Here is a 26,112-nt window from a genome sequence, read left to right on the forward strand (position 1 = left end):
GATGCCCTTGGAGGTTAGGCAGTTTGGGGATTGAAAAAAGATACAATCTTCTGTTACCTGTTCGGCATTTTATAGTTTTAATAGCAACATGATCATTACTACTCTTTTCTACATGTTAACTGTGATAGTATTTCCATGATGAGCAGTAAAGTTTATTTACTAGGTAAGGGAATATACACCATGCAGAAAATTTCTGGCAAAGCAACCTAAGCAAATAATAATATTTACAGCTGCTATAAAAATCAGCTTTTATGTGTCTTGTATACCAGGGATTTATGGTCACTTTCTGACTCTGCTCAGTTCTTTCAGTTTTGCTCTACTGGTGTGACTTTACTCCCTTGGTTAAGTATAACAGCCCACATGGCCACATGCCCACCATAACAGAGACAAGAAATTCAAGTTTCATATTACAAAATGCTTATATTTTCTACTCAGAGGTTCGGATCAGCATTCAAAGTCAGATACCGAATTGCTCTTCTGTTCAAAGGATTGAGTAAAAGAAATGAACAATGCAGCAGTGGGAAAACATAGGTTGGGGCAAATGCAATCAGATGAAGTCCTGGCACAGATTGTTGAGAGAAAGCACATGTTGGCTCTTGTTCCTAAGGATCTTTAATGACAGGACAGAGACGCTGCTTTTGGGAATGAGTTAGGCAAAACCTGTCTAAAAGGCAAAGTGATAGAACAGATTAACAGAAGCAGCTATTTTCTCTGAGAAAGAATGTGAAAACCATTCTCAGAGTCATACCCTTTTCCTGAAACCCTCCCCTCACAACTCTTCACTGTTGCGTGTCTGAAAATCAGTGACACTTAAAACAATCATTTTCACTTTCTTTTTATTGGGGATGGGTTGGTGTGGGATAGGGCATCTCTGTCAGGTTCTGGAATCAGGGTTTTGCTTGCTTAATAAAATGATCTGGCAAGTTTTCCTTCTTTTTCTTTGCCATGGAACATTTAATAATTTCAAGAATTTTTTGAATGTTTGATAAAACTCCTTGTTAAAAAATAAAACTGGGCTTGTCATCTTTTGAGGGATGGGAATAGGGGAAAAGTTGAAAACTACAATGTCATATTATTTTTATTTGTAGTAGCCAAAAATGTGAAACAATCCAAATGCCTGTAAACAAGTGAATAGATAAACTGTAGAGTATCCATACAATGGAATACAATTCAGCAGTTAAAAAGGATGAGGTATTGATGCGTACAACAGCATGGATGAATCTCAAAATAATTATGAAAGAAACCAGACCAAAAAGAGTACAAACAAAATTCAAGTTAATGTATAGTGACAGAAAGCATACCTGTGGTAACTTGGGGAAGGGGGCAGGCAGGTATTACAAAGGGCCACAAGGGAACTTTTGGTGGGAGATTTGCTTATTATCCTGATTGTCTTGGTGTATGTGTTTAATCTTATAAAATTGTACCACCTGAAACATGTGATAGGAGGTTTATGGTATGCCAATTATACCTCAATAAAGCTACAGAAACAACAAAAGTCTCTAACTATTGACAGGTGTTTCCAAGGTCTGTCTGAAAAATGATCTCTTTCATTTTTAGTGATCTCAACACTAACCTGTACTTACCACTGTTTCTTGGTTTATGTTCTCCAGTTGCCACATCAGTGACTTATGTAATATTTAACTTACAAACTCTTAGCAAGAATGCCTTTGACTTCAGCTTTTTTCATCATGACCCTTCTCTTACCGACAGGATTTTTGCAGCCCCTATAACTTCATATGATGTTTATAGGATGAGACATTTCATTAACTCATAGCATTCCCACCAACCGCGTCACTGGAAAGGAGGCTGGAGAAAGGAAATGTAGTTTTGCTGAGATTATGCTACACCTAAGTTGGCACACCTAGAGGAAACATATTCCCTGCATGGTGATGGTTTGCTTTCAGCTATCTAGCATTTTATTGTCCTCTATAGTCGTGCAGCATCATGTGCCTAAAAAATCTTCCAGCTCTCCTATGAAATATTGGATTTCACAACATCCCTGTGGAGAAAAGGTACAATGATCAAGATGAACTGAATAACAATGAAATCAACATAGATATTTTAAATCTCATGTTTCTCTCTCTCCTTTCTCTTTCTCTCTCTTTCCTCTTTCTCTCCCTCTGTTAAGTTATTCAAGAAAAATCTAGTGAGCACTTATGTGCCAGGCACACTTATCACTTACGTATTTTGTGGTTAGTTGAATACAGCATCTGCAACACCTGGTGGCTTTTTAGAAACGCAGACTCTCCATCCTCCCCCAGATATTTGGAATCAGTATTTGCATTTTAACAGGATCTCTCAGCTATTTATATGTACATTTAAGGAGCATTGTTCTAAAGAATTCTCCTTAGCTCTACCACTTAAATACTGCAATAACTTTGAGAAAATAAGGTTACTTCTCTAAACCTTAATTTCTTCATTCACAAAAGGAGGAAATGGGAATAATTGTAGAAGCTACCTCTTACACTGTTGGGAGGATTCAATCAGATAAACCTTCTAAAGTAGTTAAGACACCAAGTGGTATCAAGTAAGTGCTATAAAAATAGTTAGCCATTAGAATTATGACTATTATTTCTATAGTTGAAAGCAAAAAACTTTTTTACATGCCAATTTTAGTTCATTTATTTGTTCGTAATGCTGACAGAGAGACATTATTCCAAGAGACATGAGAACTAAATAAAGCACATGATCCTGAACCAGAAAGCAAAGGAAGGAGGGGGAATATGTTTTGTTGATGATAGTACTGCTATTTCTTTTTTTTTTTAATCTTCATTTTATTGAGATATATTCATATACCACGCAGTCATACAAAATAAATCGTACTTTTGATTGTTCACAGTACCATTACATAGTTGTACATTCATCACCAAAATCAATCCCTGACACCTTCATTAGCACACACACAAAAATAACAAGAATAATAATTAGAGTGAAAAAGAGCAATTGAAGTAAAAAAGAACACTGGGTACTTTTGTCTGTTTCTTTGTTTCCTTCCCCTATTTTTCTACTCATCCATCCATAAACTAGACAAACTGGAGTGTGGTCCTTATGGCTTTCCCAATCCCCTTGTCACCCCTCATAAGCTACATTTTTATACAACTGTCCTCGAGATTCATGGGCTCTGGGTTGCAGCCTGACAGTTCCAGGTATCCACCACCAGCCACCCCAATTCTCTGGAACCCAAAAAGGGTTGTCTAAATTGTGCGCAAGAGTGCCCACCAGAGTGACCTCTCGGCTCCTTTTGGAATCTCTCTGCTACTGAAGCTTATTTCATTTCCTTTCACATCCCCCTTTTGGTCAAGAAGATGTTCTCCGTCCCACGATGCCAGGTCTGCATTCCTCCCCGGGAGTCATATTCCACGTTGCCAGGGAGATTCACTCCCCTGGGTGTCTGATCCCACGTAGGGGGGAGGGCAGTGATTTCACCTTTCAAGTTGGTTTAGCCAGAGAGAGAGGGCCACATCTGAGCAACAAAGAGGCATTCGGGAGGAGGCTCTTAGGCACAATCATAGGGAGGCCTAGCCTCTCCTTTGCAGCAACTGTCTTCCCAAGGGTAAAACCTGTGGTAGAGGGCTCAACCCATCAAACCTCCAGTCCTCTATGTTTGTGGTCATGTTAGCAACCATGGAGGTGGGGTAGGCGAATACCCCTGCATTCTCCACAGGCTCCTCAAGGGGGCACTACATCTTTTTTTTTTCCTTGTTTTTCTTTTTTCTTTTTTTTTTTTTTTTAACTTTCCCTTCTTTTTTAAATCAACTGTATGAAAAAAAGTTAAAAAGAAAACAAACATACAATAAAAGAACATTTCAAAGAGACCATAACAAGGGAGTAAGATAAAGACAACTAACCTAAGATAACTGCTTAACTTCCAACATGTTCCTACTTTACCCCAAGAAAGTTATCTAATATAGCAACATTTCTGTGAACTTGCTCCTACTATATCCATCAGAAATTAACAGACCATAGTCATTCCTGGGCATCCCCAGAACGTTAAATAGCTTATCTGTTCTTCTTGGATTATTGTTCCCCCTTCCTTAATTGCTCTCTATTGCTAGTTCCCCTACATTCTACATTATAAGCCATTTGTTTTACATTTTTCAAAGTTCACATTAGTGGTAGCATATAATATTTCTCTTTTTGTGCCTGGCTTATTTCGCTCAGCATTATGTCTTCAAGGTTCATCCATGTTGTCATATGTTTCACCAGATCGTTCCTTCTTACTGCCGCGTAGTATTCCATCGTGTGTATATACCACATTTTATTTATCCACTCATCTGTTGAAGGACATTTGGGTTGTTTCCATCTCTTGGCAATTGTGAATAATGCTGCTATGAACATTGGCGTGCAGATATCTGTTCGTGTCACTGCTTTCCGATCTTCCGGGTATATACCGAGAAGTGCAATCGCTGGATCGAATGGTAACTCTATATCTAGTTTTCTAAGGAACTGCCGGACTGACTTCCAGAGTGGCTGAACCATTATACAGTCCCACCAACAGTGAATAAGAGTTCCAATTTCTCCACATCCCCTCCAGCATTTGTAGTTTCCTGTTTGTTTAATGGCAGCCATTCTAACCGGTGTTAGATGGTATCTCATTGTGGTCTTAATTTGCATCTCTCTAATAGCTAGTGAAGCTGAACATTTTTTCATGTGTTTCTTGGCCATTTGTATTTCCTCTTCAGAGAACTGTCTTTTCATATCTTTTGCCCATTTTATAATTGGGCCGACTGTACTATTGTCATTGAGTTGTAGGATTTCTTTACATATGCAAGATATCAGTCTTTTGTCAGATACATGGTTTCCAAAAATTTTTTCCCATTGAGTTGGCTGCCTCTTTACCTTTTTTTTTTTTTTTATCATCATTTTATTGAGATATATATATTCACATACCACGCAGTCATACAAAACAAATTGTACTTTCGATTGTTTACAGTACCATTACATAGTTGTACATTCATCACCTAAATCAATCCCTGACACCTTCATTAGCACACACACAAAAATAACAAGAATAATAATTAGAGTGAAAAAGAGCAATTGAAGTAAAAAAGAACACTGGGTACCTTTGTCTGTTTGTTTCCTTCCCCTACTTTTCTACACATCCATCCATAAACTAGACAAAGTGGAGTTTGGTCCTTATGGCTTTCCCAATCCCACTGTCACCCCTCATAAGCTACATTTTTATACAACTGTCTTCGAGATTCATGGGTTCTGGGTTGTAGTTTAATAGTTTCAGGTATCCACCACCAGCTACCCCAATTCTTTAGAACCTAAAAAAGGTTGTCTAAAGTGTGCGTAAGAGTGCCCACCAGAGTGATCTCTCGGCTCGTTTTGGAATCTCTCTGCCACTGAAGCTTATTTCATTTCCTTTCACATCCCCCTTTTGGTCAAGAAGATGTTCTCCATCCCACGATGCCGGGTCTACATTCCTCCGTGGGAGTCATATTCCACGTTGCCAGGGAGATTCACTTCCCTGGGTGTCTGATCCCACGTAGGGGGGAGGGCAGTGATTTCACCTTTCAAGTTGGCTTAGCCAGAGAGAGAGGGCCACATCTGAGCAACAAAGAGGCATTCAGGAGGAGACTCTTAGGCACAAATACAGGGAGGCCTAGCCTCTCCTTTGCAGCAACCGTCTTCCCAAGGGTAAAACTTATGGTAGAGGGCTCAACCCATCAAACCACCAGTCCCCTATGTCTGTGGTCATGTTAGCAACCATGGAGGTGGGGTAGGCGAATACCCCTGCATTCTCCACATGCTCCTCAAGGGGGCACTACATCTTTTTTTTTTTTTTTTCCTTGTTTGTCTTTTTTCTTTTTTTCTTTTTTTTTTTTTTTTAACTTTCCCTTCTTTTTTTTTTTTTTTTTTTTTTATTTTTTTTTTTATTTTTATTTTTTTTTTAATCACCATTTTATTGAGATACATTCACATACCACGCAGTCATACAAAACAAATTGTACTTTCGATTGTTTACAGTACCATTACATAGTTGTACATTCATCACCTAAATCAATCCCTGACACCTTCATTAGCACACACACAAAAATAACAAGAATAATAATTAGAGTGAAAAAGAGCAATTGAAGTAAAAAAGAACGCTAGGTACCTTTGTCTGTTTGTTTGCTTCCCCTACTTTTCTACACATCGATCCATAAACTAGACAAAGTGGAGTTTGTTCCTTATGGCATTCCCAATCCCACTGTCACCCCTCATAAGCTACATTTTTATACAACTGTCTTCGAGATTCATGGGTTCTGGGTTGTAGTTTAATAGTTTCAGGTATCCACCACCAGCTACCCCAATTCTTTAGAACCTAAAAAAGGTTGTCTAAAGTGTGCGTAAGAGTGCCCACCAAAGTGATCTCTCGGCTCGTTTTGGAATCTCTCTGCCACTGAAGCTTATTTCATTTCCTTTCACATCCCCCTTTGGTCAAGAAGATGTTCTCCATCCCACGATGCCGGGTCTACATTCCTCCCCGGGAGTCATATTCCACGTTGCCAGGGAGATTCACTTCCCTGGGTGTCTGATCCCACGTAGGGGGGAGGGCAGTGATTTCACCTTTCAAGTTGGCTTAGCCAGAGAGAGAGGGCCACATCTGAGCAACAAAGAGGCATTCAGGAGGAGACTCTTAGGCACAAATACAGGGAGGCCTAGCCTCTCCTTTGCAGCAACCGTCTTCCCAAGGGTAAAACTTATGGTAGAGGGCTCAACCCATCAAACCACCAGTCCCCTATGTCTGTGGTCATGTTAGCAACCATGGAGGTGGGGTGGGCGAATACCCCTGCATTCTCCACAGGCTCCTCAAGGGGGCACTACATCGTTTTTTTTTTTTTTTTTTTTTTTCTTGTTTGTCTTTTTCTTTTTTTTTTTTTTTTTTAACTTTCCCTTCTTTTTTCAAATCAACTGTATGAAAAAAAAAGTTAAAAAGAAAACAAACATACAATAAAAGAACATTTCAAAGAGACCATAGCAAGGCAGTAAGAAAAAGACAACTAACCTAAGATAACTGCTTCACTTCCAACATGTTCCTACTTTACCCCAAGAAAGTTACATAATATAGCAACATTTCAGTGAACTTGTTCCTACTACATCCATCAGAAATTAACAGACCATAGTCATTTCTGGGCATCCCCAGAACGTTAAATAGCTTATCTGTTCTTCTTGGATTATTGTTCCCCCTTCCTTAATTGCTCTCTACTGCTAGTTCCCCTACATTCTACATTATAAACCATTTGTTTTACCTTTTTGAAAGTTCACATTAGTGGTAGCATATAATATTTCTCTTTTTGTGCCTGGCTTATTTCGCTCAGCATTATGTCTTCAAGGTTCATCCATGTTGTCATATGTTTTACCAGATCGTTCCTTCTTACTGCCGCTGTAGTATTCCATCGTGTGTATATACCACATTTTATTTATCCACTCATCTGTTGAAGGACATTTGGGTTGTTTCCATCTCTTGGCAATTGTGAATAATGCTGCTATGAACATTGGCGTGCAGATATCTGTTCGTGTCACTGCTTTCCGATCTTCCGGGTATATACCGAGAAGTGCAATCGCTGGATCGAATGGTAGCTCTATATCTAGTTTTCTAAGGAACTGCCAGACTGACTTCCAGAGTGGCTGAACCATTATACAGTCCCACCAACAATGAATAAGAGTTCCAATTTCTCCACATCCCCTCCAGCATTTGTAGTTTCCTGTTTGTTTAATGGCAGCCATTCTAACCGGTGTTAGATGGTATCTCATTGTGGTCTTAATTTGCATCTCTCTAATAGCTAGTGAAGCTGAACATTTTTTCATGTGTTTCTTGGCCATTTGTATTTCCTCTTCAGAGAACTGTCTTTTCATATCTTTTGCCCATTTTATAATTGGGCTGTCTGTACTATTGTCATTGAGTTGTAGGATTTCTTTGTATATGCACGATATCAGTCTTTTGTCAGATACATGGTTTCCAAAAATTTTTTCCCATTGAGTTGGCTGCCTCTTTACCTTTTTGAGAAATTCCTTTGAGGTGCAGAAACTTCTAAGCCTGAGGAGTTCCCATTTATCTATTTTCTCTTTTGTTGCTTGTGCTTTGGGTGTAAAGTCTAGGAAGTGGCCTCCTAATACAAGGTCTTGAAGATGTTTTCCTACATTATCTTCTAGGAGTTTAATGGTACTTTCTTTTATATTGAGATCTTTGGTCCATTTTGAGTTAATTTTTGTGTAGGGGGTGAGGTAGGGGTCCTCTTTCATTCTTTTGGATATGGATATCCAACTCTCCCAGCCCCATTTGTTGAAAAGACCATTATGACTCAGTTCAGTGACTTTGGGGGCCTTATCAAAGATCAGTCGGCCATAGATCTGAAGGCCTATCTCCGAATTCTCAATTCGATTCCATTGATCTATATGTATAACTTTGTGCCAGTGCTGTTTCTTTTTGAAAGTGACATTATTGGATATTGGAATTTAAGGGAAAGGGAATAAGATGCTGTAGCCAAATACTGCACAAGTATCCACTTTTCAGAAAAGTACTAGATGAATTTAAATATTTATTAGTCAGGGTTCTCCAGAGAAACAGTGACAGAACACGGGTGCACACACACGCACACACACACACACATACCTCTGAGGCAAACCTCAGAGATATTGCAGGTTCAGTTCCAGACCACCACAATAAAGTGAATATCACAGTAAAGCAAGTCACAAAAATGTTTTGGCTTCCAAGTGCGTATTAAAGTTATGTTACGCTATAGTGTAGTCTATTAAGTATGTAATAGCATTCTGTCTAAAATAACAATGTATATACCTTAACTAAAAATACTTTATTGTTAAAAAATGCTATCAACTGAGCCTTCAGTGAGCCATAATCTTTTTGCTCAGTCTAGAGTCTTGCTTCCATGTTGGTGGCAACTGAGTGATCAGGGTGGTGGTGGCTGAAGGCTGGGGTGGCTGTGGAAATTTCTTAAACTAAGGCGACAAGGAACTTTGCAACATCACTTGACTCTTCCTTCCATGAAACATTTTTCTATAGCATGGAATGCTCTTTGATATCATTTTACCCACAGTAGAACTTCTTTCAAAATTGGAGTTAATCCTCTCAAATCCTGCCACTGCTTTATCAACTGAGTTTATGTAATATTATAAATCCTTTGTTGTCATTTCAATAATGTTCACGGCATCTTCACCAGGAGTGGATTTCATTTCAAGAAACCGCTTTCTTTGCTCATCCATAGAAGCAACTCCTCATTGGTTCATGTTTTGTCATGAGATTGCAGCAATTCAGCCACATCTTCAGGCTTCACTTCTAATTCTAGTTCTCTTGCCATTTCTACCACATCTGCAGTTACTTCCTCCCCTGAAGTCTTGAACACCTCGAAGTTATACATGAGGTTTGGAACCAACTTTTTCCAAATTCCTGTTCATGTTGACATTTGATCTCCTCCCTTGAATCACAAACATTTTCTTTAAAGAAAATACTTTATTGTATTGTGAAAAAGGCATCAATCAATGAGATTCATACTTTGGAAAAAAATAGCATTTATTAGTTACACAGTATGTGGGCAACCTATTCTACATTGGAATGAGAAGTATTGCACACTGAGAAAAACAAAAAAAGGTAGGGAAGAAAAAAAGTCACATAATCTTGAGAAATATCTCACATTATGAATAATCTACCAAGAAATATTTAAAAAAGAAAACTCTTTGTTTCTATGATAGCTTTGAGTTTATAGTTCCTGGAATGACTGCATCTCATTGCAGACATCTCAGTAACAGGAATCTTCATTTTAGCAATCCCATGTGCAAATACTAATAAAAAAGATATAAAATAATGCAATTCAACCCTTGCCATCACCCTGACAATCATGATAACATTTTAAAGAACTTTAGAAAGGGATTTGCTTTAGAAAGGGTTAAGCCGTAAGTTTTACCTGAAGCTCCATCTCTGCAGCCCTTTTGAGCACAACATCAACTAGAAGCTAAAATCTGCTAAAATCTTGATTGAGGCCCCAGGAGGCAAGGGGAGAAGGGTTGAAAGATAACTCTGTGTATTTGTACTTTGCCCATATTTACATGTGTCCTTTGGGTACATGAGAGAGGTATCTTTAAAGTTGCTGGCTGCTATCTGCTGTAGATCTGTATTTTGTCCTCACCAATTGATTGGCAGATTGGGGAAGGCATATCTTTCAAAGTAATCACAGTGGTACGGCAGATCACAGAAGGATGAGCCAAAATGGATCTTGGGGATGATGGCTTGGGAGACAGTGACCTCCTTAGGAATGGGCTGGGTCTGGCTGTACAGGTAGGAAATGGGCTCTCCTCTAGAGCTGGCATGACGTTTCTGATGTCTACTGCTGACTCCACAGAGATAGCTTCAGAAATCTTGGCCCCATGGAGGGAAAATGTGAACTGATGTGGATCTTTGTCATCCTTTCTCAGCATGTCAGGAAGGAGCCTGCAATGGGCATTGATGAACCAGTTACAGACCTGTAGTGTGGATAGATGTGTTTGTTAGGATAATAATGCTTCCTTTTGCTCTGAGGGATACACATTTTATTTGTGTTCATACAGTCAGCCTGGAGAAGCTGAACAGATTCCCTGGGCAGATTGCCCCTTTTCCTTCTCTTGTCTGAGCCAGCTGAAGAGTAGAGATCCAGGGGGATGGGATGTCCATGCTGTCATCATCTGCAGTCTCACAGCGGGATGCTGCAGCAACACCTTTCTTACTTTTCATTCTCCATCTCTATGTCCACTGGCAGGAAGTGCTGAGGTCTCCAAGGCCAGGAGTGGTGGTGAAACGGGCAGACAGTGCTCCTGCTTCACCATAGGTGTTCCAGTAACTTGAGGAGGCACTTCAACCATTAGTGCTAAACAAGTTCTTGGCTCCCAGGTGCCCGGCTGGTAGTGGGGCTTCCTACCACTGGTATCTCCTGGTCCCAACATGTCCCCCTCCCCGTTTGGCTCTTTACTCCCATTTTCTCTGTGGTACACCGCAGCCTCAAATGTTCTCAATGGCATCTAGAATGGTGACTCCTTTCCAGATGGTTTTCTATTACTTTGCCCAGATACATCAGAGGAATCACTATCTTTGGCTGCTATAGCCTTATGAAATGTATTTCTTAAATAACAAGATTAAAAGTTGAAATTACTCCTGGGTCCATGGGCTGCAGAATGGATGTTGTGTTAGCAGGCATGAAAGCATTAATCTCATTGTACATCTCCATCAGAGCTCTTGAGTGACCAGAGGCATTGTCAATAAGCAGTAATATTTCAAAAGGAATTTTTTTCAGAGCAGTAGGTCTCAACAGTAGGCTTAAAATATTCAGTGAATGGGGCTTAAAACAGATGTGCTTCCATCCATGCTTTGTTTTTCCATTTTTGGAGCATAAGCAGAGTAGTTTAGAACAATTCTTAAGGGCCTTAGGATTTTCAGAATGGCAAATGAACATTGGCTTCAACTTAAAATCACAAGCTGCATTAACCCCTAATAAGATAGTCAGCTTGTCCTCTGAAGTTTTGAAGCCAAGCATTGACTTCTCTTCTCTAGCTATGAAAGTCATAGATGGCATCTTCTTCCAATAGAAGGCTGTTTTGTCTACATTGAAAATCCATTGTTTAGTGTAGCCACTGTCATCAATTAGGTTAGCTAGATCTTCTGGATAACTTGCTGCCTCAATACTTGATACTTCTACCTCACCTTGCACTTTTATATTATGGAGATGGCTTTTTTTTCCTTAAACCTCATGAACCAACCTCTGCTAGCTTCAAACTTTTCTTTTGCAGCTTCCTCACCTCTCTCAGCTTTTATCAAATTGAATAGAGTTAGGACCTTGCTCTGGATTAGGCTTTAGCTTAAAGGAATGCTGTGGCCAGTTTGATCTTCTATCCAGACTACTAAAACTTTCTCCATGTCAGCAATAAGACCGGATTTCTTATCAAGTGAGTGTTCTCTGTAGTAGCAATTTTAATTTCCTTCAATAGCTTTCCCTTTGCATTTACAATTTGGCTAACTGTTTGCCACAAGAGGCCTAGCTTTTGGTCTATCTTTGCTTTTGACATGCCTTCCTCACTAAGTTAATCATTTATAGCTTTTGATTTACAGTGTAAGATATACAACTCTTCCTTTCACTTGACACTTTGATGCCATTTTAGGCTTATTAACTGACCTAGTTTTAATATTGTTGTGTCTCAGAGAATAGTAAGGCCTGAGCAGGGAGAAAAATGGTGGAATGGCCAGTTAGTGAAGTCAGAACACACACAATGTTTATTGATTAAGTTCATCATTTTATATGGGTGCAGTTTGTGGCACCTGAAAACATTTACAATAGTAACATCGAAGATCAGTGATCCCAGATCACCACAACAGATATAATAGTAATGAAAATTTTGAAATGTTCACAAGAATTGCCAAAATTTGACACAGAAACATGAAGTGAGCACATGATGTTGGAAAAATGGTACTGATAGCCTTGCACAATGCAGGGTTACCACAAACCTCCAATTAAAAAAAAACACACACAATCTGTGAAGCACAATGAAGCAAAGCAAAGTCCCTTTAGAAAGCAATAGCAATTACATCAGCAACAAATCTTATTCCTTTTCCCTCTTTTTCTTTATGTTCAGGATTCAATCCAGGGTCATGCATTGTATTCGGTTGTCATATCTATTCAGCTTTCTTTGATTTGTAGCAATTCCTTAGTTTTTCCTTATTATTCATGATCTTCACAGTTTTAAAGAGTATATGTCAGTTATTTTACAGTATGTCTTTCAATTTAGGTTTTCCTGATGTTTCTTCTTGACTAGATTCAGGATATACATTTTAAAAATTGTTTGAAGGAATATTGGAGAAATGATGCTGATTGCTTCTCAGTGCGACATATCAGGACATTTTCCCCATGTTTTCCCCCTTCCCAATAATGCCAACTTTTTATCACTTCGTTAAGTTCATAGATAAGCAATAGTTATTTTGTTGGGATTTACTAGGTACTATGTGAGTGTATTCCTCCAAAATACTATTTGCATATTCAAGCAAATTTATTATTTCCAATCTTTTGCTCTTACAATAAGTAATTTTGTGCATATGCTATTTTGTACCACCCTAAGTAAATTTTTATGATACAATAACAGAAATGGAATTGCTACATTAAACAACACGGGACATTAGTAATAGAAATTTTATCAACAAATTGTCCTTCATAGAGATCAATCCAGTATATTCTCCTACCTGTCCCACAATGTAGGAGAAAGCCTATTTCTCCACGTACTCACTGAGTAATAAATCAAAATTTAAACACTGTTGATATGATCATTGATAATGGCATATCTATGTAGCTTTTTTTTTGAAAATAAACTTTATTTTTTATAATATAAAAATTGTGAATATAGTACTGAAAATTCCCTTACTATTACCATTATATATTAGTTTGGTACATTTATTGCAGTTAGTGAACCATTAATATCATTATTATTATTACAATAATTAATTAAAATTAATAATTAAAACCAATCTTTCATTCAAATTTCCTTAGTTTTACCTAAAGTTGTTTTTCTGTTCCTAGATTCCATCCAGGATTCCACATTATATTGAGCCATCAAGTCTCCGTAGGCTCCTCTTGGCTGTGACAGTTTCTCTGGCTTTTCTTGTTTTTAGATGACCTTGACTGTTTTGAGACATACTGGTCAGGGAATTTGTAGAAGGCCCCTCTACTGGGATTTGTCTGATGTTTGCCTCATAATTAAACTAGGGTTTTGGATTTTGGGGAGTGTGATAGATGAAATTATGCACCCCAACAAACATATTCTTCATCTTAATCTGCATCCCCGTGAGTGTGAACTCATTGTAAACAGGACCCTCTGACGATACGATTTTTCATTAATGTGTGGTGAACTGAAACATAGTGGGCCTTAATCCAGATTACTGGAAGCCTTATAAAGAAAAAGACACAGGTAGGAGCCAGAAGCTGGCAATAGGAACCTGGGAGAAAAGGGAGAGGACATTCCTGTGTGATGGGAAAGCCAAGGAACCCCAGGAGAAAGCAAATCTTGCCAGTACTTTGATTTTAGACATGTTTTAGCCTCAAAACCATGGGACAATAAATTCCTATTGTATAGGCCCACTCATTGTGTGGTATTTGTCCTGGCATCCTGGCAAACTCAGATAGGGAGGAAGACCAAAGAGTTAAAGTGCCATCCCTATCACATCACATCATGAGTACATACTGTCAACGTGACTTGTAAGTGTTAATATTGACCTTGATTACTTGAGGTAGTATTTGTCAGGTTTATCCACAGCAAAGTTTTCCTTTCTCCCCCTACCTCCTTTCTCTACCATGCTTTTTGGAAGAAAATCACTATGAGCTACCCACATCTAAAGAGTGGGAAGTTATGCTACTCCTCCTTGAGGTTAGAGTGTCTACATAAATTATTTGGAACTCTTTATGTGAGAGATTCATCTTTTCTATCCCATTTATAATAATCATTTATTTAGGTTAGCATGGACCTATTGATATTTATTTTATACTTCAGATTATAATCCAATACTACTTTATTTTCATGCTCAAATTGTTCTAGTTTTGGCCACTGGGAGCCCTTTCAGTTGGCTCCTATGCTCCTTTGTCATATCCCCGACAAGGAGGGCTTCTTATTATTTTGAGTACATCTTTACTTTGTTGTACTACAAGATTCTTCAGGTTCCTCATGTATATTTCCTGCCCCAGTCATAGAATTAACCATTTCTCCAGGGATTCCTGTTAACTCTTATTGGAGAATGGCATTAGAAATCATGACCTGGGCACTAGGTGTGCTTGTTTCTCCTGTAGGATCATTAATTTTAGGTTGTCTCAGCTGACAGAGTAAAAAATATATGGGTATATAACCTGTGAGTAAACACATAAATATAAATACTTCAATATGTAAACATATATATCTGTATGTTTTACATTAATCTAAACATGAGTTCATGCTGACATCTTCAACTCTGATCAATTACCACATGGATTCTTCTAGCCTCTTCCACTTACTTAACTATAAACGCCCACTCCAGCAGTAGGAAATCTAAATCCCACCATCCACTCACTATCCATTTGCTTAATTCTTCAATTGCAGTATATATGCAAAACAATATCAGAAATAGTTAATCTGTACCCCTGTGGGTAACAGCTTTATCAACTAGAATACAGTGCTTTGCTGCGGTTCCATTTGCATTTAATCTTACAGACTCCACTCATTTCCAAAGTTACTTAGATCATTACCTGCCCTCCCCACCCCCCTTCAATGAGGTGGTTTCATACATTTGCAATACAGATTAATTCTCTTGTTACAGTCTGCATTCCTTTGTGGGATCCCCTGCCTCAGATGTGAATTTTTTAAAAATTGCATACATTAAGTTTCATTCCTTGTGCTATCCGTTTTGACAAATACATTCTATTTTGTATCCACCATTACAGTATAATACAGAATAATTTTACTGTTCGAAAAATCCCCTGGGCTGCACCCATTCATCCCTCCTGCTTTTCCCCAAACCCCTGACAACCACTGATCATTTTATCCTCTCTATAGTTTTGCCTTTTCCAGAATGCCATATAATGTGGACTCATACAACACGTAGACTTTTCATACTGGGTCTTTCACTTAGTAACATGTCTTTCTTGGCTTGATGTTCTTTTATCCATTCTCCCATTGAAGGACATCTTGGTTGTATCATTTCTTGGTGACTATGAATAAATTTGTCCATTGTTTTTAATTGTTTAAGGTGAGAAGGTAAATCTGGCCCCTGTTATTCTGTCATGGTCCAAAGTTGAAGTCCTCACTTATTTTGCTGCTAATTTTTTTGTGAGATTTGGACAGTGGGAGGCTCTTCAAGTTGGCTTTTGTATCTTTTGACATATTTAATTTATTTAATGAACACTTCAGTACTTTCTGGTACCACAGTCTGTTCCAGTTTCATATACTTTTTTCTAGGTCTGTCCTAGAAGCAGTCAATTCTCCAAATTTAGTAGAGAATAGTATTAGAAAGCAAGATTTAAATGCTGGTTGTGCTCATAGCTACTGGAGTAGTATTGCTTCTAGACCTTATCAGTGCTCAGAGCTAAGAAATATATTTATATTTATCATAGACACACACACTCACACATAAAAACACACATCCACCTGTATCTATTTTTATATACAGTATATATTAAAACACACAATTTCATAACAATAGTTCCCAATTCAATCCAGCACCACATGATTTTTCCTAGCCTTCTTCCTTTCCATATTTGAAATTTCTTCTCTATCAATGAGAAGCCTGGCACTCATTATCCCCAATATGTTTACTTATTTACTTACTCGCCCTGTAAATGTATTCAATCCTGACCCACATGAGTTATGTCCCTGGGCTAGACCTGAATCACACTGTGTGGATTGGCTAAGTTCCCCTTGTCTCTGAGCCCTTTTTTTTTTTTTTTAATCATCATTTTATTGAGATATATTCACATACCACGCAGTCATACAAAACAAATTGTACTTTCGATTGTTTACAGTACCATTACATAGTTGTACATTCCTCACCTAAATCAATCCCTGACACCTTCATTAGCACACACACAAAAATAACAAGAATAATAATTAGAGTGAAAAAGAGCAATTGAAGTAAAAAAGAACACTAGGTACCTTTGTCTGTTTGTTTGCTTCCCCTACTTTTCTACACATCCATCCATAAACTAGACAAAGTGGAGTTTGGTCCTTATGGCATTCCCAATCCCACTGTCACCCCTCATAAGCTACATTTTTATACAACTGTCTTCGAGATTCATGGGTTCTGGGTTGTAGTTTAATAGTTTCAGGTATCCACCACCAGCTACCCCAATTCTTTAGAACCTAAAAAAGGTTGTCTAAAGTGTGCGTAAGAGTGCCCACCAGAGTGATCTCTCGGCTCGTTTTGGAATCTCTCTGCCACTGAAGCTTATTTCATTTCCTTTCACATCCCCCTTTTGGTCAAGAAGATGTTCTCCATCCCACGATGCCGGGTCTACATTCCTCCCCGGGAGTCATATTCCACGTTGCCAGGGAGATTCACTTCCCTGGGTGTCTGATCCCACGTAGGGGGGAGGGCAGTGATTTCACCTTTCAAGTTGGCTCTGAGCCCTTTTGTACATGGTGGCTACATGGTCCAAATTCCAGATTTAACAATTTTTGACATTTTCCCATATTTGTTTTATTATTCTCTTCTCTTTTCTCTCCTTCCCTCCTTCTCTCTCTTATTTATTTTTTTTTCTGATCTATGTAAGAATTGGTTGCATGTTTATGCCCCTCTACTCCTTTACACTGCAGCATATATTTCTTAAGAACAAGTACATTCTCTTATGTAGTGATTTAATGTTGACACAATACTTTTTCTAATCTACTATTCATATTCTAATTTTGTCAGTTCTTCCAGTAATGCACTTAATAGCATCTCCCCCTCCAGTACAGGCTCTATGTCAGAATTACATACTGCATCTAGTTTTTTATGTATTTTTAATGTCCATTATTCTGGAGCAGTTTCTTAGTCTTTTTTGTCTTTTTTGGCATTGATATTTTTGAAGAATAAGAGCTAATTTTTTTGCTTGTTTTAAATGAAATGTTTCTCAATTTGGATTTGTATCATGTTTCCTCATGATTAGTTTCAGGTTATACCACCCAGTCTGGAATACTGCATAAGAAATGTGTCCTTCTTAAGGTATCATATATGAAATCACATTATGTCCATCTGCCTCTTATGGATTATGCTAATTTTGATTGCCCTTTCAAGATTTTGACCAATTTCTCTACTACATACCCTTTTTCCTTTTGCAACTAATAAACAATCTGGAAGGAGAATTTAAGAAAACTCAGCTATCCTATTCTACATCTGCCCCCCACCTCCATTCAGATTTATTATCCACTGATGATTCTTTCCTCAATTTACCACAATGGTGAGGAAAATATGATTTCTACTTTACTATTCTCTCTGCACTTGGCAATTTGCATTCTTCTTTTGAAACACCCAACCTTGTCTCCAATTTATTTTCAGAATATACTAATAGATTGCTATTTTTCAGTGTATCAGAATTCATTACTATCTTTAATTATTTTAATGCTCAAATTGTTTCAGATTTGGTAAGAGGGTGTCCTTTCAAACTGGCTTTTTTTTTATTTTAATTTTTATTGAGATTGTTCACATGCCATACAATTACCCAAGATCCAAAGTGTACAATCAATTGTTCCTGGTACCCTCATACAACTGTGCATCCATCACCACAATTAATTTTTGTTCAATTTTTAGAAACTTTTCATTATTCCAGACAAGAAATAAAGACAAAGAAGTGAAAAAAAAAAAAAAATGAAAAGGAAACTCAAATTCTCCAATATCCCTAACCACCCCCCCTCCATTGTTGACTCGTAGTATTGGTATAGTACATTTGTTGCTGTTCATGACAGAACATTGAAATACTACTGACTGTAGTGTATAGTATGCAATAGGTATATATTTTTTCCCTATATGTCCCTCTATTATTAACTTCTAGTTGTATTGTCATACATTTGTTCTGGTTCATGGAAGAGATTTCTAAAATTTGTACAGTTAATCACGGACATTGCCAACCATAGGATTCAGTTCTTTTTTTGTCCTTTCATTTTTTTTTATAATAAATTTTATTTTGAAATAAGTTCAATCTTACAAGAACAGTTGTAAAAACAGTACAAGCCCCATACATAGAACTCCATCATACCCCGACCCCCCTCCCCCAATACTCCAATCCATCAGCTTTAAGATCCTGTCACACCACTGTCTCTTTCTTTCCCTCCCTCTCTCCCTCCCTAACACCCATCATCTATTGCTCTGTCCTCTGAACATATGAGAGCAAGCTGCATGTTATCTTGGAACAAACAATATAATTCACATATACCTTTCCCATGAACAAGAACATTATTTTATGCAATCTCATTAAACGCAGATAAGAAGTTCAAGAAATTCAACATTGATATAAAGCTTACATTCTAGCTTTCCTTTTTTTTTTTTTTTTTTTTCCCTCTTGTGTCCCATCTGTGTCCCTTTAAGCCTCCTCTCCTCCAACCTCAGATCCCATCCAGGATCATCCTTGGCATTTAATTGTCATCTATTTAGACTGTCTTATTTTTTTTTTTTCAATTGTGGAAAGATATATATAGCCTAAATCTTCCCATTCCACCCCTCCCTAGCATTCCCTTAGTGGGATTAATCACATTTAGAATGTTGCAATGCTATCACCTTCCGACCATCCATTTCTAGAAGTTTCCCTTCACTTCAAACCAAAACTCCTACTCTCATTTCTTAACTCCCCATTGCCCCTTCCCCCACTTCTTAGAACCCCTACTCTACTTTTCATCTCTTTGGTCATATTCTCTGATACTTTCTTTGTGTTTACCATGGGGCTTAAATTTAACTTCTTAAATCTATAACAATCTTGTTTTTCTTTCATACCAACTTAACTTCAATAGGACATGTAAACTGTGTTCCTATACTCCTCCATTCCCCCACCTTTATGTAATTCTTGTCAAGAATTACATATTTTACATTGAGTCCAAAACCACTGATTTATCATTACAGTTTATGTATTTTAGATCCTGTAGGAAGTAAATAGTGGAGTTATAAATCAACAATACAGTAGTATTGGTCTTTATATTTACCATGTGATCTTTACTGGAAATCTTTATTTCTTCATGTAGTTTCAGTCAATTGTTTAGTGTCCCTTCCTTTCAGCCTGCTTAGGACTGATCTACTGGTGATGAAGTTCCTCAGCTATTGATTGGGAATGTTTTCATCTCCCCCTCATTTTTATCCTTCAGGTGTTTGTGAATTCTCCAAGTCTCTGATGGTTATTGACTTCTATTTGTATTCCATTGTGGTCAGAGAATGTGCTTTGAAGAAATTCATTTTTTTTATTTTTTATTTTATTGAGACTTGTTTTTATGTCCCCGCATACAGTCCATTCTGGAGAAAGATCTGTGATCACTAGTGAAGAATGTGTGTCCCAGTGACCTGGAATGTAATATTCTTTATATGTCTGTTAAAAGTCTCTATATATCTCTCTCATTTCTTTGTTTCTCTGTGGGTAGGGCTCGCTTTAGTATCTGAAGTAGGGCAGGTCTTTTATTAGCAAACTCTCTCAGCATTTGTTTGTCTGTGAAAAATTTAAGCTCTCCCTTAAATTTGAAGGAGACTTTTGCTGGATAAAGTATTCTTGGTTAGAAATTTTCCTCTCTCAGAATTTTAAGTATGTCATGCCACTGCCTTCTCGCCTCCATGGTGGCTGCTGAGTAGTCATTACTTAGTCTTATGTTGTTTCCTTTGTATGTGGTGAATTGCTTTTCTCTTGCTGCTTTCAGAACTTGCTCCTTCTCTTCAGTATTTGACAGTCTGATCAGAATATGTCTTGGAGTGGGTTTGTTTGAATTTATTCTGTTTGGGGTTCGCTGGGCATTTATGCTCTGTGTATTTATATTGTGTAGAAGGTTTGGGAAGTTTTCTCCAACAATTTCTTTGAATACTCTTTCTAGACCTTTACCCTTCTCTTCCCCTTCTGGGACACCAATGAGTCTTAAATTTGGATGTTTTATTTTATCTATCATATCCCTGAGATCCGTTTCGATTTTTTCAATTTTTTTCTCCATTCTTTCTTCTGTTCTTTCATTTTCTGTTCAGTGCTCCTCTAGGAGGCTGAATTGTTCAACTTCCTCTAATCTTGTATTATGAGTATTCAGAGTCTTTTTAATTTGGCCTACAGTTTCTTTAATTTCCATAAGATCTTCTATTTTTTTATTTACTCTTGCAATGTCTTCTTTATGCTCTTCTAGAGTCTTCTTTATGTCTTTTATATTCTGTGCCATGCTCTTCTTCAAGTCTTTTATATCCCATGCCATGCTCTCATTGGCTGTCTGTAGTTCTTTGATTAATTCTGCCAGGAACTGTGTGTCTTCAGATCTTTTGATTTGAATGTTTGGGTTCAGGTTCTCCATGTCGTCTGGTTTTATCATATGCTTTAAGATTTTCTGTTGTTTTTGGCCTCTTGGCATTTGCTTTACTTGATCTTTAATTTGTTAGAATTGCAGCTTGGTGACATACACTTTCTCTAACTAACCAGCAGATGGTGTCTGTGAGTCACTTATTCCCCTTAAGTCAGTTCTCCCCAACTTTGTGGTATGTGGGGATCTGATTCTTTTGGGGTCCAATTGATGCACTTAATTTGGGTGTGTTGTCAGTGCTGTCTGCCCTCAATGAGGAGCATGTGCCTGAGCAGTTAGGGAGGAAGGGCAGGTTTAACAATCAAACCTCCCAGGTGTTCCCGGAGATTTAAGGCTGTTCTCTGCCACTGACACAAAAGTCCTTGGTATTGGCCTAGGTTCCCTGGGATTTCAGAGTGGTTCCCCCCTCCCTGCTGTGCTTTTCCAGGACCTCTGCTGAGGTGGGGAGGGCCGTGCTATGTCACAAGTGAGCGCCGGCCTCCAGGGAAGCCCTGGGCCGCCAGGCTGTGTAGGGGCGTTCCCAGCCTGCTTCAAAGATGGTTGAATGGGATGCATTAATTTCCCCCTTTCTACACAGTTCCACTCTCCCAGCTGCGGGATGATCAGCTGTGGGTGTATTCTAGGCCACTGTCCACGGCCGATACTGTGTCATGTGAACGGTGCTGCGGAAAAGACTCCCTGTCAGGCTGGGTTTCTTGGCTCAGCTCTGTGCTGTGTGTTTGGCCCCGGGCAGGAGTAGCCCCACCTGCTGGGGAGATGGCTGCAAGTCGTGCATCTCCCCTTTGCTTCCTTGGACCTGAGACAATCAGCAGTGGGTGTGGGAAGGGGTATCCTCCACCCCAGACACTGAAGCGTTAGTCCAGACTGCTCCCGTCTTATCTGCAGCTGTTCCCAGGCTTCTTTTTTTTTTTTAAAAAAAATTGCCAACCCACCATTTCCGCCCAACGTAGCATGGCCGAGGGCCTCAGCTGACTCACTCACTTGTTTCAGAATGCAGACTCCTGGTTTCACCAAACGCACGTTCCCTGTGGCTTTAGCAGAACTTGTCTGGCTGGTGCTACTTTGGAAGTGGTGTTCTGGGTCCTTTCTGGTTTTTTATCTAGTGTTTTCCACAGAGGTGTTTTTTTTCTCTGTCTTATCTAGTCACCATCTTAGGTTCCTCGATCAGGATTCAGTTTTATACATTCTCATCTTTTGACCTCCAACTTTCCTTCTGGTGACATATATGACTCTGAGCTTCCCCTTTCCACCTCATTCATGCACCATTCAGAACTGTTAGTTATTCTCACAATGTGCTACCAAGTTATTCTCACAATGTGCTACCATCACCTCTGTTCATTTCCAAACATTTAAGTTCATCCAAGTTGAACATTCTGCTCATACTAAGCACCACTCCCCAATCTTTAGCCTCGTTCTATATCTTGGTAACTTATATTTCATGTCTATGAGTTTACATATTATAATTAGTTCCTATTGGTGAGATCCTGCAATATTTGTCTTATGTGTCTGGCTTATTTCACTCAGTATATTGCCCTCGAGGTTTTGTCATCAACCCATGTTTTTTTTTTTTTTTAAGATGGTTTTGTTTACACACCATACATTCCATCCTAAGTAAACAATCAATGGTTCCCTGCATAGTCACATATTTATGTGTTCACTACCCTCACCACTATCTATATAAGAACATTTGCATTTCTTCCACAAAGCAGGAGGAAGAGTCAAAGAAGGTAGAGAGGTAAAAGAAAAAGAAAAAAGAAAGAGAGAGAGGAAAAAAAAACCATGACAGCTAGGAAGCAGCAAAAGCAAAGATAACCTTAAATCAAAGTCGAATAAAGAGTCAGACAACACCACCAATGTGAAGTTCCTCACATGCCTCCCCTAGACTCCCCTTTTATCTGCATTTACCTTGGTATATGGCCTTTGTTACATTAAAGGGAGCATAATATAATTATTCTGTTAATTATAGTCTCTAGTTTACATTGATCGCATCCCTCCCTCAATGCCTCCCCATTTTTGACACCTTGCAGGGTTGACATTCACTTGCTCTCCCTTATGAGAGAACATATTTGTACATTTTATCACAATTGTTGAACACTCTACGTTTCACCGAGTTACACAGTCCCAGTCTTTATCTTTCTTCCTTTCTTCTGGTGTCCCACATGCTCCCAACCCTCCTCTCTCAACCATATTCATAGTTATCTTTGTTCAGTATACTTACATTGCTGTGCTACCATCTCCCAAAATTGTGTTCCAAACCTCTCACTCCTTTCTTCTCCTGTCACTCTGTAGCTCTCCCTTTAGTGTTTCCTGTAGGACAGGTGTCTTGTTCACAAACTCTGTCATTGTCTGTTTGTCGGAAAATATTTTGAGCTCTCCTTCATATTTGAAGGACAGTTTTGCTGGATATAGGATTCTTGGTTGGTGGTTTTTCTCTTTCAGTATCTTAAATATATCACACCACTTCCTTCTTGCCTCCATGGTTTCTGCTGAGAGATCTGCACATAGTCTTATCAAGCTTCCTTTGTATGTGATGTATCGCTTTTCTCTTGCTGCTTTCAGGATTCTCTCTTTGTGTTTGACATTTGATAGCCTGATTATTAAGTGTCTTGGTGTAGGCCTATTCAGATCTATTCTGTTTGGCATATGCTGTGCTTCTTGGATCTGTAATTTTATGTCTTTCATAAGAGATGGGAAGTTTTCATTGATTATTTCCTCTGTTATTGTTTCTGCCCCTTTTCCCTTCTCTTCTCCTTCTGGGACACCAATGATATGTGCATTCTTATATTTCATTTCATCCTTAAGTTTCTGGAGCTGTTGCTCATATTTTTCCTTTCTTTTCTCCATCTGCTCCTTTGTGTGTAGGCTTTCAGGTGTTTTGTTCTCCAGTTCCTGAGTATTGTCTTCTGCCTCTTGAGATCTGCTGTAGTATGTTTCCATTGTGTCTTTTGTTTCTTGTGTTGTGCCTTTCATTTCCATAGACTGCCAGTTGATTTTTTTTTGAACTTTTGATTTCTGCCTTATATATGCCCAGTGTATTCTTTGTAGCCATTATCTCTTTTGCCATATCTTCTCTAAACTTATTGAATTGATTTAGCATTAGTTGTTTAAATTCCTGTATCTCATTTGAAGTGTAAGTTTGCTCCTTTGACTGGGCCATAACTTCATTTTTCTTAGTGTAGGTTGTAGTTTTCTGTTGTTGAGGCATCTGACCTCCTAGGCCACCCCCGTCAGGTTTTCCCAGATGAAAACAAGCTCAGGTCACAGAAGGAGGAAATATTCGGTATCCAGTTTCCCCAATGGTGTGTCTTAGAGGATTGACACACCCTGTGCTTTTCTGCCCAGCAGGTGGCACCTGTCAGCCTGTCTTGGGCTGGTGTAAGGGGGTGTGGCCTGCAGCTCTCCTCCCCCAGGCTCTGGGGTCTAGTTCTGAATGTAACACAGGTAGTAGAGCTGGGCCCCTGCTCTTTCCTCTTGGGAAGCTATGCCCCCTAGAGAGAGGTCATTTCCATATAAATAGATTCTTTGTTTCTCTGATTCTGCTATCTCCACCCTTGTCTGGGTCAGAGTGCTGTGATTTTAAAATGGCTGAGGCTTTCTTTACTGCAAAGCACTGTGAGCTGAAAACGGCTGATGCTTTCTCCACTGAGCCTCCCAGATTGACTGACAGAGAAAGGGACAGAAAGCTCCCAGATTCACCCATCAGCCAGAGATAGCACCCAATCCTCTGGGCTCCCCATCCTGAGACAGGTATGTCCCTTGACTCTCCCAAGGTCATTCATCACCAAAAGCCTCTGTCTGCTTGTTGGGGACTTGCAGTCTGTATCGAGTGGTTAATATTAAAACCCCAGTTGGAGCTGGGCTGGGGTACATTCACGAGGCTTCTGTGAGGGAGGGGCTCTCAGCTCTCAGCTTGGGTCCACAGTTTTTACTTACAGATTTTATGCTGCAATCTCAGGCATTCTTCCCAATTCAGGTTGGTGTGTTATGACTGGACAGTCATGTTTGTCTCCCTGCAGTTATTCCAGGTTATTTACTAGTTTTTCTGTCATTTATGAATTGTTCCAGGGGGGAGTAACTGGCTTCCACTCCTCTCTATGCCACCATCTTAGCTCCTCAGCCAAAACTGGCTCTTGTGTTCTTTTGACATACCCTAAACATTTAAAAAATTCAGTTTATTGCTTTCTGGTACAACAAGGTTTATCTTGCACCTTCCCTGACCCAGCCTAATCAATCATTTTCCAAGGTGCTGATTCCTTTAATGTCACTAACACTTGATACTTAAATATTCTAAATTGATGGTTAGCACCTTCTGGTTGAAGTTATTTGTCTCCTTTACTCCTAGGATACCTAGCATGTTAAAACTTTTTCATGCTATGGGATATATGACATTAGCACATGTGGAAATAAATTAAAATCACCCAAACAAGCTGTAGCAAGGAATTCAGCTACCATCACTTGTGTTTGGTAGAGACTCAAAAGCAGGCAAAGGAGTGGGAAGGCTTTATAGTGCAAAAAAGAGAAAACTTCAGGTATGCTCTGATTGGAGGCTGTTGGCATGGGGAAGCTGGAGGCAAGCTAACTAGATGTGGGGCATCCTATATGATTGGGTAAGGGAACATATTTAGCTTTCTCCAGTTGTTCCTAAGTTGGGAGCAGTGGCAAAAAATAGGAAGGATAGCAGTTACTGATCAATTCCTTGCTATTTTAGGTTGATTGTTACAGGGATTGTGGTTAGGCTTCCTGAAATGCTTGCTGCAGATAGAGGGACAAAGTTACATTTTTAATATGGTCTGGCCATTATCCATTTGGGTATTCAGTCTTTCACCTCTTTTCAGAGATTATTTTTTAAAGTTGATTTTTATGTATGTCTTTGACTAGTTAAAACTGTCACATGCTTAAAAAGGAGCAAAAGGACATGTATGAAAAATATTCCTCCCACTCTTTCCTAGTTCCTAGAGAGGAATAGTGATAAGCAGAATATCTGGTTAGAGCCTGCAAGAAATCTAATTTTCAAAGCAGGTTTATGTCTTTGCTTTTATTTTATCCTACAACATCAATTGGAATCAAAGAAGATAATATCATGACCATTTCAAAAATGAGGAAACTAGGAAATAAAAATCTGTAGTTATTTCA

General features: G+C 38.7%; 1 pseudogene; it reads right to left on the reverse strand.

The window, feature by feature from the left end:
• Positions 1-9,890: 9,890 nt before the first annotated feature.
• On the reverse strand, positions 9,891-10,711 carry LOC119535548 (annotated as a pseudogene).
• Positions 10,712-26,112: the final 15,401 nt, after the last annotated feature.

The sequence above is a fragment of the Choloepus didactylus genome, chromosome 1 (genome assembly GCF_015220235.1).
Source record: "Choloepus didactylus isolate mChoDid1 chromosome 1, mChoDid1.pri, whole genome shotgun sequence".
Lineage (NCBI taxonomy): Eukaryota > Metazoa > Chordata > Mammalia > Pilosa > Megalonychidae > Choloepus > Choloepus didactylus.